At 60.5% G+C, this 19,593-nt stretch overlaps 1 protein-coding gene and 1 pseudogene across 4 annotated transcripts in view; one reads left to right on the plus strand and one right to left on the minus strand.

Annotated features, from left to right (window-relative positions):
• LOC102061417 (uncharacterized) overlaps positions 1-19,593 on the minus strand; it is a 236,416-nt gene that overhangs the window by 52,534 nt on the left and 164,289 nt on the right. The window lies entirely within an intron of this gene.
• LOC141725887 (class II histocompatibility antigen, B-L beta chain-like) lies at positions 6,794-12,814 on the plus strand (annotated as a pseudogene).

Genomic DNA, 19,593 nt, shown 5'->3' on the forward strand with positions numbered 1-19,593 from the left:
TTCTCAGCTACTCACGCCTCTCTCGACCTGAACTGACCAATCACCGGGCGAACTGACCAATTTCCCTCGGCAAAGCCCGCCTCCCCCACCCTCTCCTGTCAATCAGCATACCCTCTACGAAACCAACCAATCACCGGGCGTCTCCCCACAGCAACTCCCGCCCTCCCCGCGCTGCTCCAACGAATCAGAGCCGATTCCAAAGCAGCGCCCCCGACCCCGGGGCCGGGCATGGAGCGGGTGCCTCCTCTCTCCCCCCGCCCCCTCAGGACCCCCTCAGGGACCCCCGGGAGCCGCCCCGGGCTCGGGCGGGTCCTGCGGGAGGCGCTGGAGAGAGCGGGGGAGGCACTGGGAGAGGACGGGGGGGGCTCTGGGAGCTGCTGAGGAGGTGCAGGGACAGGTGAGGGGTCCTGGAGGGGTCGTGAGGGGAATTTGGGGAGGGGTCTTGAGGAGGTTTGGGGGTGATTTGGGGAGGGTCTGGGGGGAACTTGAGGGGGTTTTAGCGGGGGGTGCTGGGGGGGCTTTGGGGGGGAATTTGGGGAGGGGTCCTCGGGGGGTGTCACGATCCATCCTCACAGACGTGTTTCGTGATGGTTCATGGATTTGATCTTAGGGTGCAAAAAGAACCGACACGGTACAAGGGGGTTTGCAATGATAATCGAAACAAATGCACCTTTATTGAATGAGCACAGCAAAATGCGATAGAGGGATTAAGGGAGAGAAAAAGATGGGGGAAGAGAGAGACAAAAGGGAGAGAGAGAGAAAGAGAGAGGGGATAGAGCTACCAGACGTAGAGACGAAGTCCTTTGGTCCAGTCCAGTCGAGGATCCGCTGTTACGTCGGGGAGGTCTCAGAGGCCCAGTTCATCTGGACCCCAATTATACTCTTTTTCATTGGGGCAAGGGGGATGGATTTTGCAGCCGAAACAAAGGTAGTTTATTGTATCTTCGGGGGGGGGCGGTGGGAAATAAGGGTACACACAGTCCAAGTTTGTCAGCAGGCGAGAGTCATTGTTTTCATTGTCCACTGCCTACACCTGCAACATCCATCTTGCTTTGGGCAGCTTTCCTTCCTCACCCTGTACACCTCCCCCGAGTTGGGGCTTTCAGTCCCAGTCTCTGGAAGAAGGTGAGAGGGGCCTTCTCACATAGGGATTTCATGTCTCAGTCCCTTGATGAAGAGGTTTCTTACATTTCTACTTGTCTGTCACGGTGGTTATGAATGGTCTTCTCTTGGAGGAGGGGACCACCCTAAAGCTCAAACCAGCCAGGCTGAGAGGTAGGGAGGATTCCAGAGCTATTGTGCAAAAGGGCAGGATGCCCTGTGAGCTCAGTGTAGCGTATAACAAACAACATCTGTGAAAACAGCAACTTAGCAACACTTTCAGGCCTCAGGCACATGACTTTCCGGCCACCGGATCAGCAAACGGGGGTTTTAATTTTTTGGTGGATTCTCTCCATGACAATCGTAAGGCAGATGAGGGATATTTCAGACAGACTCTCACAACACAGAACACACTTGTTCTCCCAGCTCCAGAAGACTTGATACAGCAACAAAAACATTCCTGCAGGAACCACCAAAGGCCAAGGGGCGTTTGGCCACTTTCCCTTCCACACCGCACGCTCGGGCAAATTGCGCAGACCAAGCAGCCTTTTCCCTCTTCCCCGTTGGCCTGAAGACACTGTGCACCAAGAGAAAGCTCCTGGACACCCGGCTATCCAGCACAGCAATTTAATGTTCCTCTAGCGGGTGAAGGGAAAGGAAGTGCTGGTAGAGGAGAGGTGTTCCCCGCAGGCTCAGGCGGCCCCAGCAGACGCAGCCTCCCGGATCAGTTCTCCACAGCGCCGCGGCAGGACACTCAGCCACGGGCACACAGGAAAGGCCGCGACTCCCAGAGGCGGCGGAGTTGGTCTCGCATCCTCTGGAGCCGGGAGCAGGGAACGCTCTGTACAGCTAAAAGGATGTGCAGAGCTTGAAGCGCCAGGCATGAGATGGCAGGGCTGCTGTCATCCGTCATGTCCTGAAGGGCTGCAGAGAGAGAAACAGAGGCACAGTCAGAGGCTGGATCTGCGGGGAGCTGGGCAGAGCCTCCAGCCTCGTCCGTGCCACGCAGCTGCTGGCACGGCCTGGAGGAAGCAGGAGCCAAGAAGGACGAGCTGGCAGCTGCTGGCCAGGAATGTCCCGCAGGCCCCTGCAAGGTGTCTGCGCTGTGGCCCCGCTGCCCTTGGGGCGCGCAGGGAGCGGAGCCGTCGGCGGGCGGGCCAGGGAACGCAGCTGCCAGCGGCAGCCCCCGCCGAGAGCCCGCGGGCCTCACTCACCGCTGCAGATGATGCGGAAGTGCGGCTGCTGCCCTGTCAGGTAGCGCCCGGCCATCCCTGGGGAGCACAGAGCGTGTCCTGCCTTCAGAGGCACAGCTGCCGCCCACGGGCGCTGCCAGCCCTGAGGCCACACGCCCTGCTGGCCCGGCAGGGCTCAGCCCGGGCCCCTGGCGCACGCTGCCGCCCCAGGGCACGGCTGCCAGAGGGCGGCAGCAGCAATGCCCAGGCCAGCGGGGGCTGCCCATGCCCGCGCCCGGATCCTGCTGCCGGCACAGCAGGCGGGGCCGGGGCCGAGCTGCGGCAATGGGGCGGGCCGGGGAGGGAGCCGGGCTTGGCGCTCACCCATGAACCTGACGGCCTCCTCTCGCAGGGGCTCCTGTGCGCTCCGCAGGTAGGACAGGGCCAGGCGCAGGTGCTCGGCCGCTCGGCTCCTGTCCTCTGCCAGCTGCAGAGAGCGGCAGAGCACGGAGGGAAAGGATTGATGCGGGCCCTGCCCCTGGGCCGGGCGCTCCCCACGGCCGGCGCTGCTCCCCCTGCCCACAGAGCCCCGAGGCCCGGCCAGCAGCCGCAGGCGCCGGGCTCGGCACGGGGCATAGGGCCCGGCGAGCCGCGGTGCCGCCCCGCAGCAGAGCCCGGCTGGCTCGGGGCTCCGTCGGCACCGGCCTTGGGGCCAGAGGAGCCTGGAGCAGAGCCCGTACGGCCCAGGGAAGGGAGCGACGTGTGGGGCGCAGGCCGGTGCCCCTGCGTGCGGCACTGGGCCGGGGCCACAGCTGCCAGCCCCACAGACTGGGCGCCATGGGCAGGCGGCTGCTCCGGGGTTTGGGCTGGGCATTCCCGGCTGTCCTTACCAAGCACTCAGCAAATCTCCACATTTGATCGGTCTGCAGCAGCTGCTTGAGATCCTTCCTCTTCAGGAACCTCACTGCAGAAAGCAGCGTTTCCCGAGAGGCCTGCAGAGCAGCAGAGAGCCAGAGATGGCACCGCAGCCCAGGGCACAGGAGCCGCATCTCTGTGCCAGGGCCGGGAGGAGGCTGGAGCCCGTCAGGTGCCAGGGGGTGGGGAGACAGCTGAGCCCCCTCCCATGGGGACACCCAGGAGGCCTCACCTGTGCCACACACCGGTTCTCATCGTGGCAGTGGAAGAAGAGTGGGAGCAGGCTCTGGCTCACAGGCTTCTTCAGGGGCTTTTCTCCCTTTGCCACTACCAAGGCAATCACGTCTTGGAAGAGGCGAATGGAGAGCAGCTGCACAAGGCTGTTGTCCTGTTGGAAAGGAAGCCAAATCCCTTCACATCCGCTGCTCCAGGCCCCCCTATGCCCAGGCCCAAGGCAGCACCCAAGTGCCTGTGGCTGGGGGCACAGAGCCTCACATTGTCAAAGAGGTGCCAGAGCACCTTAGCCAGCTGCAGGGCGATGGGGCTGGCTATTGCCAGGTCTTTCTGCAGCATCAGGAGGATGAGCACAATGAGGGTCTTCTCCACGATGTCTTCATCCCTATCCCACAGTAGCTTCACAAGGCTTTCGCTCAGGCTGTACATGCTTGGATCCTGTGTGTAAAACAAGGCTGGGCAACCCCACGGTGCTGCTGCTGCTGCTGCAGGGCGCAGAGGCCGAAGGCCTGTCCTGAAGCACTCAGGCAGCTGAACAGCGAGCCTGGAGAGATGGGAGCAGTTGCCACAGCTGCCAAAGCCCAGCTGAGCCCAAGGGGCTGCTTGCCCCAGCCCCACGCTGCCAGCACAGCTTCAGCTGCTGCCGCCTTCTCACCATCGAGGTGAGCACCCCGAGGCCTCGGAGTGCCACGCGACGCATCTGCCTGGACTGGCTCTGCAGGTGCCTTGTCAGGATCTCCAGGACTTGTTCAGCGCATTCGCTCAAGTCCAGGCAATCCAGGAGTTGCAAGGCACAGAGCAGGCACAGAGGTGCCCAGCTGGCAGGAGCTCAGAAGTGCACAGGGCCGAGCCAAGGCAGCAGCACAGGGCACAGGCAGTGTCCCAGGCAGCTGCGGCTACGAGAGGGCAGAGGGGTGGGAGGCAGCTGAGCCAGGCAGCGCTGGCCATGGTGCTCACCTCCACCAGGAAGGCCAGGGCAGGCAGTTCCCAGTCTGAAACGCCTTGGCTGAGCAGCTCAAAGAGGCCGGATGCCATGCTGCAGCACCAGATGATGGAGACACGGCGCATCTCCCTGGCAGGGAGAAAAAGGCACCATTGCTCCTGGGCCGGGCGGGCAAAGCTCTCCCAGGGCTGACTGGCAGAGCTTTGGTCTGCTCCCGAGCTCCCCGGGGGCGCTTTGGGAGGCGGCTGTTCCCGGGCACCCTCCTCTGCCGGCCTTTCCCAGTCTGCTCATCCCTCCCTTGGTGACAAGGCCCTGCCGCCCATGAGCACGGGGACTGTGTGGGGCGTTGCGGGCACAAAGGAGAGGGGCGGTGGGAAGAACGAGGTCTCACCTGGCCAGCAGACCCACTGCACAGTGGTGGGTGTCGGCACGGAGCAGCGTGTCCCAGGCACACTTGCGTTCCATGGACAGCACCACGTGCTCATAGCGCATTTGGCAGAGCAGGGCCTTCAGGGTCTGCAGCGCAAAGCTGTGGGCACAGCAAAGGCCAGGTCACGCTGGGAGCCCCGGCTCCTGCCCTGGGGCATGGAAGGGACGGGGAGACTGGGAGGACTGGCACGGAGCACCTGTTGGGGTTGGCGGAGAGGCCGTGTTGCTCCTGGCATCCCTGCCAGAAGGTCTCAATCTCTTCTGGCATATCCTGCGTGCTGATGTAAGCTTGGAAGAGCAGATGCAGAAAGAGACTGGGGAAATACTCCAGCACGACAGGCGAGCGCCAGGCCAGATTGAAGATTTTCCACAGTGCCACGGTTCCCTGCAAGAAATAAAACAGCCAGAGACAAGGCTCAGTGCCAACACATCCACGTGGCAGGGCCTGAGTGTGCGAGGGAGAGGTCGAGGGAGACACAGGGGCAGCAGGCGGCCTGGTGCCCCTGAGCCCTGCCCCTAAGGCAGGATTCAGCCCAGTGGCTGAGGCAGGGAGATGCAGCTGGGGGGAGCACAGAGAGCTGGCTGCTGGAGAGGTGGCCTGGGGGCTGGCAAAGGCCGGCACCAGAAACTCACAGGCAGGGCAAAGACTCCTGCGTCGCCCCCATCAGAGGTGTACACGCTGTGCATTGGCCAGGCGCTGAGCACATGGAAGAGCAGCTGCAGCACCGGCTCCGCAGTCCTGCTCGAGGACATGATGGTTCCCCACATGGTGGCGGCAGCTCTGTGGGGTCAGAGCTCTGTGTCAGGGCAGGCTCGGCCACAGCGCCGTGGCCTGGGCAGCTGCAGGGCCCCGCGCTGGCCCTCAGCCCTGCCTCTGCCCACTGCCCCTGGCCGGCAGCGGCCAGCCAGCCCACGTGGGTACAGGCCCCGAGGGGCAGGGAGGGAGCGTGGCACCAGGCTCAGGAGCTGACATGGCAGCACTGGAAAACAGAGGAGCCAGAGGATCCTGGAACTGCCCGCCTGTCTGACAGCCAGCAGGGACAGGCTCTACAGGGTGACGGGCTGGTGAAGCCTAAGCCCTCAAGGCACGTGGGGCTGCCCTACCTGTCACACGATGGGGCCAGCGCAAGAGGGTGATCAGCACGTCACAGGGGTGTTCCTGGGTCAGCTCCAGAAGGGCCTTGTCCAGCCTGTACCCAGCAGCCTCATTGGCCGTGAGCCACTGGTGGATGTACCTCACCATGGCGGGCACCTGCAGAGGGCACGGGGAGACTTGCAGAGCAGCCAGAGCAGCAACTTCCCCTGAGAAGTGCTTCCCTTCCAACCGCATTAGGCCGGGCCTCAACGGCCGAGGGAGCCCGGCAGGGCCGGCTGGAGGTGCCACACCCCTGCTGGGGCCATCGAGCCCTTGCCCCAGGCTGCTTACTTGCGTTGGATTGGAGACACCCTTCTCCACAAGCAAATCCAGCATGGCAGCACCGGTCTCGGCATCAAGAAACGGAAGGTTGGCCAAGACGCCCGTGCCCACACCAGCGGTCTCTTCCTGCCAAAGGCATGTGATGAATTCACAGAGGGTCTGCAGGAGGAGGGCAGCAAGAGAGGGAGAATCCATGGAGCGCTCCAAGCCTGGTGCTTGGCTGAGCAGTGCCAGCAGGCCCAGCCCAGGTGGGGATGGCCGCAGGTACCTGCGCCGTTCTGCCCAAGCGGCCACGGGCGGCTTCCTGTTCTTGTGTCCCGTCCTTGGCTGCATCTGGCAAAGAGCGAGCGCAGCCAGAGCTGAGGGGCTGCGGGAGAGGCCAGAGAACACAGCCCAGCCCTGAGCTCCCCAGGCAGGGAGAGCCTCGGGATGCCCGGGGGATGGAGCGCGGCTGCCAGGTGCTCCAGCCCAGCTTCTGTCCTATCCATGGATATGTCCACAGGGATGGGATGGGATGGGATGGGATGGGATGGGATGGGATGGGATGGGATGGGATGGGATGGGATGGGATGGGATGGGATGGGATGGGATGGGGCCAAGCTGGCTGCAGGCACCAGCCCTGCGGCCCAGCTCTGACACTCACCCTCCTGCAGCAGCTGGAACTGCTCCAGTTCTTCAGGCTGCTGTCCTGAGGTAGCTCCAGCCTCTTCCTCCTCCAGCCAGGCCAGCTTGGGCACGCTGGGGGCTCTCTGCTCCATGTCACTCTTTGCAGTTAGGAGTGCTTGCTGAAGCAGAGAGGCCTCGGAAGGGCTGAAGATGAGCAAGTGCTGCAGTCGTGCCCTGAAGGCACCTGCACCAGAGGAGCCTCGGGAAGGCCACAGGACAGGAAGTCCTGCAGTCTGTCCTCAAGGGCAACAGCAAGAGAGAAGTCTCAAAAAGGAAATAGGACTGCAAGTCCCTCAGTCTGTCCTCGAGGGCACCGGCTGCAGGGATGGCAGACGCTTGGGAAATGCTCCACGTCCCCGAGTCCCGCAGCCTGGCCTCGAGGTCACCTGCACAGGGAACGCCTCGGAAAAGCTCCGGGTCAGCAAGGAATGAGTTGGCTGTGTGGGGGCTCCTCACAGCACTGCTCTGTCCCATCCTGTCCCGTCGCGTGCACCGAGCGCTGTGGCGTGGCCGTGGCGCCGCCAGCACCTACGTCACGGTGTGTCACAAAGGGTCACCCTTGCACACTCTGTCCCTTTCCATCCCATGGTGACCACGGTGCACTGTGTCACACAGAGCCCCAGGACACACCTCCACGTGCTCTGGGGAGTCCCCCACCCCACCCAAACTGCCCCAGCTTGCAGGCAAGACCTTGCCCCAGGTGTTGAAGACACAGCCCAGCAGGAACTTCAGCAAGGGCCCAAACAAGAAGCAGCTGCTCCTCTGCTCTGCCTGCTCAGGGCAGCAGAATGAGCCCCCACGGCTGCCAGCGCAGCAGAGCAGGAAGGGCACCGGGGCCTTCCACAGGCCCTGCCACGGCCTCCTTGGGACCAGTCCCGGTGCTGGGTGGCCGGCACACTCGCAGGGGCATGACACAGACACGGGACGTGTGGCCCAGAGCTCCAATGCTGCTCTGTCCCCTGGGCAGCGCTGGCAGCAGCAGCTATGGAAGAGTCCCTGCCAAAGGAGATTTGCCATGCCCAAGGCCTGCCAACGCTGGTGCCTCTCTCCTGCCACAGAGACCTGTGGCCCTAGGGGACATCTCTGCCAGAGGACAGCCAAGCCAGCGTGCCTTGGTGTCTATGTGATCTTTTCTGCAAGTGGCTGTTGGCAGGAGCACCTGGAGCAATTGGTGGCCACACTTCATATCTGTCAGAAGGCAGAAGCTGTTGTCCCTTCCTGGAATGATTTTTGCTTGGAAGTGATTATCTGCAGCACAAAACTACCATCCACTATTGACTTTCACAGGACAATGACATTCTTACAGAGATACTGTCAAGTTGCCTTGTGTGCTTCTGGCTGTTTTTCTTGCTCTCTGGATGAAAACCTCAGCCCAGCGTCTGATGGCCAATGCTGCGGGTGCTGCCCGTCTGGCTGTGGCCAGCAGCTCGTGCTGAAACACAAGCGGGTGCCTTCTAGGCAAGGGGATGGACTGGCATTAGCAGTCATTTTCCCTGGTGTCACAGTTTGATGCTGGCACAATGCCAGTGCCCCCATGAAAATACATTCTTCCTGGTGTCTACTGTGAGATGTGACCAGGAATAGAGTGAAGCAGGCTCCAGCTTCAGAATACAAAGAAAAAAAAACTTTATTAATCTACAATATATAAAAGAAGCACACAGAAAGAATGAAAACCTTCCAAACATTTCTCCTCCCCCCAACCAAATTCTCAATACATCACAGTAAGGCAAAACCTTGGACTCGCAATTCAGTTGCCACCCCTCAGGTCACCAACTGTCAGTCCATCACCACCCCTCAGATAATCAACTCTCAGTTCATCAAGGAGAGAGGAGTCCCTCTTGTGCCACAGGCTCCCCCAGGAAACACAGTTGAAACCTCTTGTGTTTCCATGTCACACGTGGCACCGCCTGGAGATCATTTCCCATGGTGACATCTTCCTTCCATGCCCAGTGCTCTCACCACTGCACACGGACCTGAGCTGCTTCTGGGGTTCCCCTTTTAAGGATGCTTTGCCCAGTTCCAAAAATGAGCACAGTCTCTCACTTTTGGGACACCTGTCCCTCCCAAATTCACCCCATGGGGCCGAGGGGTCTCAAGAACAAAGATCTTCTTCCTCACTAAAGGCAGAGGGCACCACCACCCTCCTCATCCATCTCTGTTCATGCCACTCCTTCACATCACATCACTGCACTCTCTTGGCTCCGAGTCATTGCCTCCCCCTAAATGCAGTCTTTGTGTCACAGGAAAAATGGTTCTGTCCATGGCTGCACAAGAAAAGTCCAGCCAAAGGCCAATCCATCATCTCCTCCCGCCTAGGATTCTTCTCAACTTCTTGTGGCCCATCTCCTCTATCTCATCTCTATCTCTCTTCTCATTCAACTCCAGGAGGATCAGCATTTGTAAGGTTTCCATCATCCAAGAAAAGAGGGGCTGCGGGAGAGGCCAGAGAACACAGCCCAGAAAAGGGTTAAAATCTCGGGCTCTGCCTGCTCAGAACTCCCACGCTGGCCCTGCCGGGCACCTTCTCTCTGCACCCCTTCTCCTTCTCGGCTGTGCTGCCAGCACAAGATGGCAAATTTCAAGGTGGCACAGGCACAGACACCGGCCCTCTCTCTCTCTGTGGCCGCTGCCCGAGGCCTCTCAGTGCTCTTCCACCCTTCCATCCTGCAGGGGCCTTCACCTCCCTTCTCTGTCCAAGGCCCGGCTCCCCTCACCCGGCCGCATGGCTTCCCCTCCCGCACCCAGCCGGCAGCCGGGCAGGGCAGCTCTGAACCTTTCACCCGCCGGAACCAAGAGAGCTTCCCCTGGGAGTTCTCTGCTTTTAACCCCCTGTGTGCTCAGAGGTGAATCCATGTCCTCAGGGGCCACACCAGGTGCCAATATTCAAATCTGAGCACCGATTGGTTTGACCACAGCATCCCAAAAAACTCACTTCCTTTTCAAATCAGGACAGCGGGACCAAGGGGTCCGAGCAGAAAATCCTGAACGAGCTCAGTAACCGAAAAATAGGGGCTAAATGTGAAATGAGCGGCTCTGATTGGCTGGTCCAGCACAGCCCGCGTCTCTCCATCCCCGCCCCCACCCCCACAGCGCCCCAAGGTTCCCCCTCCCCAAAAAACCCCCAGCCCGGGGCTGCAGCGTCCCGGAAAGGCCTCAGCCAATGGGAGCGCAGGCAGAAGGCGGCACAGCCAATGAGAGCTCGGGGCATTGGATTGCCTCATCGGTTGTTGGGCAGAGCCCGTGGCCGATCGCTGCCCAGAAGCGGCGGCAGCCAATGAGAGCGCGCGGCGCTGCCGAGCCCGCCCTGCTCCGGACTGGCGCTCCCAGCGCAGCGCGGCTGCTTTGGGGCTGCTGCTCCCTGCCCGGCCCCGGCCATGGGGCGAGGGGCGGCAGCTGGGGCCCTGCTGGTGGCACTGGTGGTGCTGGGAGCCCCCTCGGCTGCGGGCGCGGAGCTCTCGGGTGAGCGGGAGGGCCGGAGGCGCTGGGAAGGGAAGAGAAGGGGGAAAAGGGGGCGAAGGGGGGAGCCTGGAATGGGAAGGGAGGAGGAGGGGACCCCCCAAAGGGAGAGCGGGAGGGGCTGAGGGGTGGCGGGAGGGGAGGGGAGGGAGGGGTGGGAGACGGTTAAGAAGGGGGGAAAAGGGGAGGGGATGACCCCAAAACTGAGCCCGAGGGGGCCGGAGATTGGGGGATTTGCGGGGAAATTGGGCCATAAAAGTGATTTGGGAGTGGCTGGATGTGGGAGGGGAGAGGATGTGGAAGGGAAAATGGGGGAAGGGCGGCAAAGAGGAAGCGGCAGCGCGGGCAGGAGCGTCCCGTGGCGGCCGTGGGGCACAGGGGGTGCGGAGTGGGGATCCGGGGTGGCCCCCGGAGCTCTGGGGGTGCTGCTTGGGGTTGCTGAGGGGGGCACATCCCTGAGCTGTGTGCTGCACTCACAGGGGTGTTCCAGTGGATGCATAAGGCCGATTGTCTCTTCATTAACGGCACTGAGAATGTGAGGTTGGTGGTGAGGTTTATCTACAACCGGGAGCAGTTCGTGACGTTCGACAGCGACGTTGGACACTTTGTGGGGTTCACCCCCTTAGGGGAGAAGAATGCCAAGAAGTGGAACAGCGACCCGGCTGTAATGGAGTTCATGCGGGCTCACGTTGAGAGGTGCCGGCACAACTACGAGATTGCTGCCCCGATCACCGTGGAGCGCCGAGGTGAGCGCGGGGCAGAGCGTGTCCCCTCGGTCCCTGCCCTCCCAATGACCCTGGAGCCCCTCAAAACTTCCCTGGGAATCAGCCCAGAGCCCTCAGCCCTCCTTGTGCCCATCCCCGGGGCCTCCTGTTCCCCCCATTCCCTCCCAGTGCCCCCCAGCGCTCCCTCCCGCGTCCATTTCAGCGACGCATTAAGCTGACGCTCCCCAGCCAATGAGATCGCGTACACTGATGACTCATCTGTTCCTTGGTAGATCCCCAGCGACGAGTGCCCCGTGCTGAACTCGGCCTCGCAGTGCCGCGCACTTCATTTCCAGTTCCTCCCAGTGCACCGCAGCCCCGCCCAGTCCTTCCCAGTCTCATCCATGCTCTCCAAGTCAATTCCCAGTCTATTCCCAGTTGTCCCCAGTCCCTCCCAGTCCATTCCGAGTCCTTCCCACTCTATTCCCAGTCCCTCTCCAGCCCATCCCAGCCTTCCCTTCTCTCTCCCAGTGCCCCCCAGCTGATCCCAGTGTATCCCCGCTCTCTCTCTGTCTCTCCCAGTGTCCCCCAGCGTGTCCATCTCCGCTCTCTCTCTGTCTCTCCCAGTGTCCCCCAGCGTGTCCATCTCGCTGGTGCCCCCCTCGAGCTCCCAGCCCGGCCCCGGCCGCCTGCTCTGCTCCGTGATGGATTTCTACCCTGCTGCCATCCAGGTGAGGTGGTTCCAGGGCCAGCAGGAGCTCTCGGAGCACGTGGTGGCCACCGACGTGGTTCCCAACGGGGACTGGACCTACCAGCTGCTGGTGCTGCTGGAAAACCCCCCCGGCGCGGGCTCCGCTACAGCTGCCAAGTGGAACACGTCAGCCTGGAGCAGCCCCTGAGGCGGCACTGGGGTACGGGGGAGCCCCTGGGGGCGCTGGCAGAGCCACTGGGCTGTGCTGGGAGGCACTGGGAGGGAGCTGGAGAGAGCCGGGCTGGAACTGGGAGAGGGGCTGGGGGCTGGGCAAGGGCTGGGAAGGGGTTTCGGGAATGCTGGGGAGGGTGGGATGGGCTTGGGGGGTCCTGGTGGGCACTGGGAGGGAGTTTGGGGGCACTGGGTGTGACTGGGAGGGAGTGTGGGGGTTCTGGGTGTGCCTGGGAGGGAGTTTGGGGGTGCTGGGTGTAAATGGAGGGAGTTTGAGTGAGCCTGGATGGGCTGGAAGGAGATAGCGAAAGGCAAAGCGGGGGTTGGCTTGAGGTTGGTTGTGCGGGGAAGAGACTGGGAGGGGTCTTGGTGCGTCCTGGAGGGGCTGGGAAGGGAGTGCGGGGAGGTTTCAGTGGTTCCTGGCTGGGCTGGGGGCCACAGGGAGGGCGCTGGGAGGGGCCCGGGGTGTCGGTGAGAGGTTTTGGGGGTGCTGAGCCCTGCGGACCCCCCAGAGATGCCGCCGGACGCCGCCCGCAGCAAGATGCTGACGGGCATCGTGGGCTTCGTCTTGGGCTTGGTCTTCCTGACGCTGGGGCTTGGCTTCTCCCTGCGCAAGAAGGTCAGGGCGGGTGCCGGGGGTGGCGTCCCCGCCGTGGCGGAGCGGGTGCGCTCCTGCTGGGCCCGCAGCCCGGTGTCACCCCCTTTTCTCTGCCCACAGAACTCCTGAGACGGCGGCGGCCGCAGCCCCTTCCCGTGGGTTTGGGCCCGGCTGGGACCCCCCACTCCGTCCCCGCTCCGCTGTGTTTGGGGGGGTCCCGTGTCCCCCCAGTCCCGCTGGAGCTCTGCCCCCCCCCCCCAGTGCCTGCTCCCAGTGCTCCCAATAAAGCTTCCCAGTTGGGCCTGGGGCCGTTTATTGGGGGGCGATGGGGAGGGGTTTGGGGGGGGGGGCGATGGGCCGGATTTGGGCAAAGGGAGGGGGACAAAGGGTGGGGGCTGGGCCCGGGGGAGCGGGAGGAGGAAGAGGACGAAGGAGAAGGAGGAAGGAGGGGGGGACGTGAGAGAGCGATGAGGGGAAGGAGGGGGGAGGAGGAGCGGGAGGAGCCATTGAACCGGGAGAGGAGAGGCAGGAGGAAGAGAAGGGGGAGATGAGGAGAGGAGCAGAAACAGGAAAAGTAGAGGGGATCACCCGGCCTTCATCGAGGTGGCCACGGGAGGGCCAGGAAGATGTGGGACCCCCAGCCAGGTGTGTTCCCAACACGGGGGGCTCTGACCCTGTGGGTCACCCGAGATGATCCAGCGCGGATCCTCCAACGGGAGGTGGAGCTGGAGCGGGGCACGGAGCTCGTCCCGACCCAGGGCACTGCGGGATCCGCGGGCAGCAACACATGCTCCTCCTGCTCCATCCCTCCTCCTGCTATCCGGCTGTGCCCTCACGCAGCCTGGTGGCCCTGACAGCGAGGGGCGGGGCTGTGCCGTGTGCAGAGCCCGCCCCTGGCAGCGATTGGGCCGTGGTGCCGTCAGTCGTGGTTGCGGCGCACTGATTGGTGGGAGCGGGGCGGAGCAGGGCTCCGGTGGCGGGCTGAGGGCGGCCGTGGCTCGGCAGCGGCGCCACTGTCGGAGCTTTTTTGCGGGCCGTGGAGTGGCGGCAGCTGCCGGAGCGTGGTGAGGCGGCGGCGGAGCTCGGAGGCGGCCGCAGCGCAGGTGGAAGCCGCGCTGGGTTGTGCGGGGGCTCGGGGCTGGCTGCGGGCCTCGGGGGCGGCAGGGGGCTCGGGCGGGTTGGTTGTGCCATGTCCGGCCCGTGTTGCCGCTGGCGTGAGGGCGCTGCGGGAGCGGCTGCCCGCGGTCTCCTTGCGGCCGCTGCCTCGCAAGAGCCGCTGCCGGAGCAGCGCTGGCTCGGCCCAGTTGCTGTGGCTGGGACAGAGGGGGCTGCCCCGTGCCCGGGGCTGTGCGGGGAAATTCCCGCGGCCGGAGGTTTGTGTGCCCAGAGGAGACAGAGGAGTCCTGTAAAAGTGACTTTATTGCTGAGCAGAGGGAGAGGCCGTGGGGCATTTGCCGAGGGCTCTCTGCCATTGTTGTAGTTCGCAGCCTCCTTTTTTATCCTCATTTTCCCGGCCTCATCTCCCTCTCCCTTTGCCCACTGGCTGAGCTGCTTGGAAGGTTCAGACCTCCCGATCCGCCAACTGCATGTCCTCCTTAATGTGCAATCCCACTTTTGTATAACTGCCGATATTCACGACTCTGTTAAGTCTTTGTTCTTGTCGAAGTTCAGGAATTTTGCGGGTCTTTTTGTGAGCAAAATCCATGTTAATTAGTAACATTTATTGTAGCTGGTGGTTTCGCCAGTTACTTCCTTATCTATGAGTCCCTGGTCCCTCGTTCAGCTTCTGAATGAGCTGCACTCTCAAGGTGTGGAGCATGGTAAAAAGATGAGAGTTGCTGCAGCACATCAGAGGAGAAACAGCATTCGTTTAACCCATGGTCTGCCAGGGAGCCACAAAACTGTGACCTATTCCCATCCTTTTCACGTTTGGACCAATACATGAGCTGCTTTCTTGTTTCTGATGTTGTTTTTTTTTTTTTTTTTCACCACTTTTCCTTTGTCATCTCTTTGCCAACAGCAGTTTGAGCCATTTAATTTTCCACAAATTCCTGTTTTTTCTGCTAACAGATGATCTGATCCCATCCCATGGTGAAGTGTTGCGTTCCTCATTTCAGTGGATTGGTCAGCAGGAATGTCAGGAGCTGGAGCTGTCTGGTTGGTTATTATTGTGAGGGCAGCTTGTAATCTAATGATGCCATTGAAATGAGAAATGGGTTCTGTGGCTCCTGATATGAATTGGTTCGGGTTCCCAGGGTGTGGTCCGTGGTGTTGTAGGATTTGTTCTGCTGGCCGTTCATCTTTTCTCCATTTTTGGCCGCTCTCTCCAGCCAGGGCTGCATCAATTGACTGCTTTTGTCTAACTAAATCATCAAATCCTTGGATTCCCAACTGATTTCCTTGAATTTTTGGCAGCAAAAAATTCCCAGTGCTCTAATCCACCCTATATAACACAGACAGTGCCAGCACATGTTGGAGTGGGCAGAGGGCTGATTCCCCCCAATTATTTAAAGTGAAGTTTTCCCAACATTGTCCATGTGCTGTTTCCCTTTGCAGCTTCACCCGTTTCTGTTGCAGGGTCAGATATCCTCCCCCTGGGCTCTGCCTTGAGCTGTGCAAATTCCATCAGTGCCAGCAGGCAGAGCTTGGGGTGAGGGGCAGAGGGAATCAGCCCCAGGCAAGAGACCCAGGTGCGTTGTCCACACTTTGCCCAGCAGTGTTTATTTGCCTTTCTAAAGCTCCTCTGGAGGCTGCTTGGAATGAAGCTTCTCTTCCTGCTGCTGGGCAATGTTGATGTTTTGTTGCTGGTCATTATATCTGTGGGTGTCTTTTGTGCTGTTCCCAGTGTGTTCAGGTGTTAAACTCATCTCCATTGAGCAGTGTAACACCCCTTAAATAAAAGCTTTAAAATTCATTTCCCCAAGGCAAAGACAAACCAAGCCTGAGTAGAGAAATAAGATTAAAAGAATCAAAATCGGTTCATTTTGCAGCAGTGCAATGGCAGGCAGCCCAGAGTGTGGGTGTCAGTGAGCCCCAGAGTGGAATGGTGCCCTGGTGTTCCCCAGCAGCTGTGGCAGTGCAGGCCCAGGCAGCGCTGAAGCTGCAGCAGTGGCAGCAAGGCTTGGCCCCAGTGGCTGGAGATGGCAGAGGAGGGTGGCCAGGATTGCAGAGGATTGCAGGGGAGGATCTGTGGGCAGGCGCAGGGGCTTGGCCCGCTGTGGAGCCCTGGCTGCTGCTGCGTTGCCTTCAGGGCAGGCTCAGGGGCGGCCTCCCATCCTCCTGCTGCGGGCGGGAAGTGCAAATCTCCGGGGCTTCAGAGCCCTTGAGGCCAGGCTGAGGGGTCCCCCCGTGTTGAGCTGTGCTGGCGGCTGTTTCTGGCCTCAGGGTCACTTGGCATGGGCCCCTTGGCCACCAATGGTGCTGCTTTGCACTCCTTAGGCAGGAGCCGATGTCCTGGCTGGGTGTTGGCAGCAGCAAAGTGCCAGGGCAGGCTGTGTGCCAGCCCAGCTTCCTGTGGGAGAATATGCCTTGATATCTGCTCCAGTGGTTGCTGAAGCAGTGAGAATTGCTTTTGCCCCCCTGTTAGGTGCCATGGTGTCAGCAGAAGATATTGAAGCCTTCCTGCTCAGGGCATTTCAGTGCCAGGCTCTCACAAGCACCCAGAGCTGCGCGGGTTGAGCTGAGCATGGGGCGGTGACCTGCGCTGTGTCTGATTCCCCTTCCTTCCCTCCCCTGGAACAGGGCCTTGCATTTGGACACCACTTGTTCTGGTTGCTTCAGAGTGCTTTGGAGAGACTCCATATCTAATTTTTCCTCTTTCCCTGCGGCTGCCCACACTTCTGGGTTCACTTCAGCATAGGCCTGGCCAGACATTTGACACAGAGGAAGAACAGAACTGGCCTCTGTATCCCTTTTTTATAATATTAATTTGCGTTCCCCGTTTAGCGATCACATCCCTTCCCAGTAAATCATGATAACAATTAGGGGCAAATAAAAATTCATGCATTTTAAACCCATCATCCACATCTGCTAACAGTGGTTGAGTAAAACCACACATCTTTCCCACTAATCCCATGAATAATCAAAGACATTTTTGGCATTTTCCCCTTTCTGTCTAAGATTCAGAGTGCATTGAGAGGCCCCTGTGTCCATCAGGAAATGCCTCCTCTCAATGCAGACCCACCTGAATGTTCTCAAGGGCTCCAGTGTGGAGGATCCCTGGTGTGATGGGAGCTGTGACAGCCCTGGAAATCCATGTCCATCAAGGGGTGGACTTGCTGGTGCTGAGGGTGCTGCTGTCTGTGCTTGCAGTGTCCTTGTGCCCTGCAGCTGGAGCCCTGGTTCCTTGCCAGGGGCTGTTTGGGTGGGCTCTCCCCTGCCGAGGAGGGCAATGCCTGTGCCAGGTGCTTGTGGCCGAGCCCGTGCCCTGGGTGCTGGGGTCCCCTTGGGCCCTGGGGTTGATCCCTCAGGGGCTGTAGGAACTGTGCCCTGGCCTTTGCCTTCAGCTTGGCCTTTTGCTGCTCCCTTCTTGCACTCACCTGCTGTGCCTTTGTGCCCAAGTGCTGCAGGGCCTTCTTGTGCCCCTCCTGCAGCCCCCTCAGTGCCTGTGGGTGCTCATCCTCTGACAGCTGCTCAGCTTTCTGCAAAACCTTTTGTATTTCCAGTAACCTAACAAAAGCCTTAAAAGATAATCTCCATGCTAAAATGTACATTCCACATTTCCCAGGTGTTCCTTGCTCCTCCTCCCTGTGCTCAGGGTGCCCTCCCCAGCCCGTAGCCCAGAGCCGCTCCCTGTCCTGCCGCAGTGTCCAAAGGCGCCCCCCGGCGGGCAGGGCCGGCAGCTGCACGGGGCCGGGCAGCGGCCGGGCCGTCCCGCAGCCTCCTGGGGGCCGGGGGCTGCTGCCAGCCCTGCCTGGGGCTGGTGGGGTCAGGCAGCGCCTGGCGCTGAGCCCCGGCTGCCCCACAGCCCCGGCCCAGCCCCGCAGCTCCCCACAGGCCCCCAGCCCGTGCTCCCGGTGCCGCAGCTCTGCGCCCGGTGCTGCCGCTGCCCCCCACAGAGAAACCTCCTGAAACCCTGACCTCCTTGTTTTCCTGGCCGGGAAACTGGGGATACAAAAGATCTGGATCAGCTGACGAGTTTTGAGGCTGAGACCCTGCTGGATAAACATCCCAATCCCCTCAGTATTTTTGTCTTCTTTAGCTTTTCCATCATCCTTTTCCTTCCCATATAGATTTCTCCTGCAGCTTCTTGCCTTTACCATATTGCTGCACACTCCCCTTCACGCAATCCCTTTGCAGCACACCAACACCATCCATGCCCTGTTGTCCAAATGAGAGGGGGATTTGGGGAGGTGGGAGTGGGGCAGCGCCAAGGCCGGGCCCCCCCGCGCTGTCCTGGCGGGAGCGGCTGCAGTGGGGACCGAGTGCGGGCGGGAGCGGCCGAGAGCCCAGCGCTGCCCCAGCCCGACCTGCCCCAGCTCCATCCCTGCCCCTGCCGGGGGATGCTGTGGGTTTGGGGGGAAGAGGGAGCCGGCAGTGTGTGCTGGGCCTGGGGCAGGAGGAGAAGGGAAGGAGAAGCAGGGTTGAGGAACAAAAGGGTCAAACAATGCATGTGGGAGGTGAAGGTGGGATTGTGCAGGAGAAGGAGGAATAGCAGGAGGAAGAGGAGTGAGCAAGAGTAGGGACACAGGAGGAGGAACGGGAAGAGGAAGCAGGACAAGGTTCCACCTCTCCCTCTATCTGCAGCCTCTGACCCCAGCCCCAGGAGTGTTGCCCCCGCTCCACATGCAGCAGATGACCGGGGATTGGGATCCACTATTTTCCAGAGGGTGAATCTTGGTGTTTCTGAGCTTTATTGGGCTAATTGTTGGTGCTTTGTTTTTTTTGTGGGGGCTTAATCTTTATATTTTGGAGGGGGCTTTTGCTGAATCTTGATGTTTGGGAAGTTTTTGATCTGTGTCTTGATGTTTGGAGGACTTTTGTGCTGAATCTTGGTGTTTTGGAGGTTCTTAGAGACACAAGATGCCCAATGACTTAATGAGATGAACTTGGGCAAGGAGGAGCTCCCAGTCCAAGGCACTCTCATTTTGTTTTTTTCCCCATACCAGGATTTTTCATTCCTAGGGCGTGGCTGGATGGAGGAGGAGGAAAAGCCCTGGAGATTCTGCACGAGGAGGGGCTGCAAACCCAGCCCAGGGAGCTGTGGGGAGGAAAGAGCCCCCCTGAGCCAGGAAGGCGGCCGGAGATCCAGCCAGAGCTCAGAGCTGGTGGAGAAGCCCCATGGCAGGGAGAAGCCACACAAGTGCTTGGAATGTGGGAAGGGTTTTAGTCGGAGCTTGCACCTGATCGAGCATCAGGCGATCAACACTGGGGAACAACCCTACAAGTGTGAGGAGTGTGGGAAGCGTTTCAGCTGGAGCTCCAGCCTGAGGAGGCACCAGGTGATCCACACTGGGAAGAGGCGCTTTGAGTGTGAGAAGTGTGGGAAGAGCTTCAACCAGAGCTCCATCCTGATGCAACACCAGAGGATCCACACTGGTGAAAAGCCCTACGAGTGTGAGGAGTGTGGGAAGAGCTTCAGCTGGAGCTCCAGCCTGAGGGAACACCAGAGGATCCACACTGGGGAAAAGCCCTTTGAGTGTGGAGAATGTGGGATGAGCTTCAGCCAGAAGGGCCACCTGATGCAGCACCACAGGATCCACACAGGAGGAAAGCCGTATGAATGTGTGGAATGTGGGAAGAGTTTTAGATACAGCTGGGGCCTGAGGAAACACGAGAGGATCCACACTGGGGAAAAGACTTGTCCTGAGAGTGAAGGGCGAGAGAAGAAGCACGGAGTTTGTTTTCAGAAACCACACTCACTCCTCCACATTCGTGCTCCTGCACTGTGTTGTCTGCGGATGGACAGACAGCGGGACAGAGCTCTCCTTTCCTTTTAGTTAGTTTTATCTAGCTGAACCAAACAGGTTCTTTGGACTGTGGGGTTTTTCCCCTTTCTTGGACCTGTTTAAACCTGCTCTGGCCTGAACACCAGAAG

The sequence above is a fragment of the Zonotrichia albicollis genome, chromosome 31 (assembly GCF_047830755.1).
Source record: "Zonotrichia albicollis isolate bZonAlb1 chromosome 31, bZonAlb1.hap1, whole genome shotgun sequence".
In the NCBI taxonomy this organism is placed as follows: Eukaryota; Metazoa; Chordata; class Aves; order Passeriformes; family Passerellidae; genus Zonotrichia; species Zonotrichia albicollis.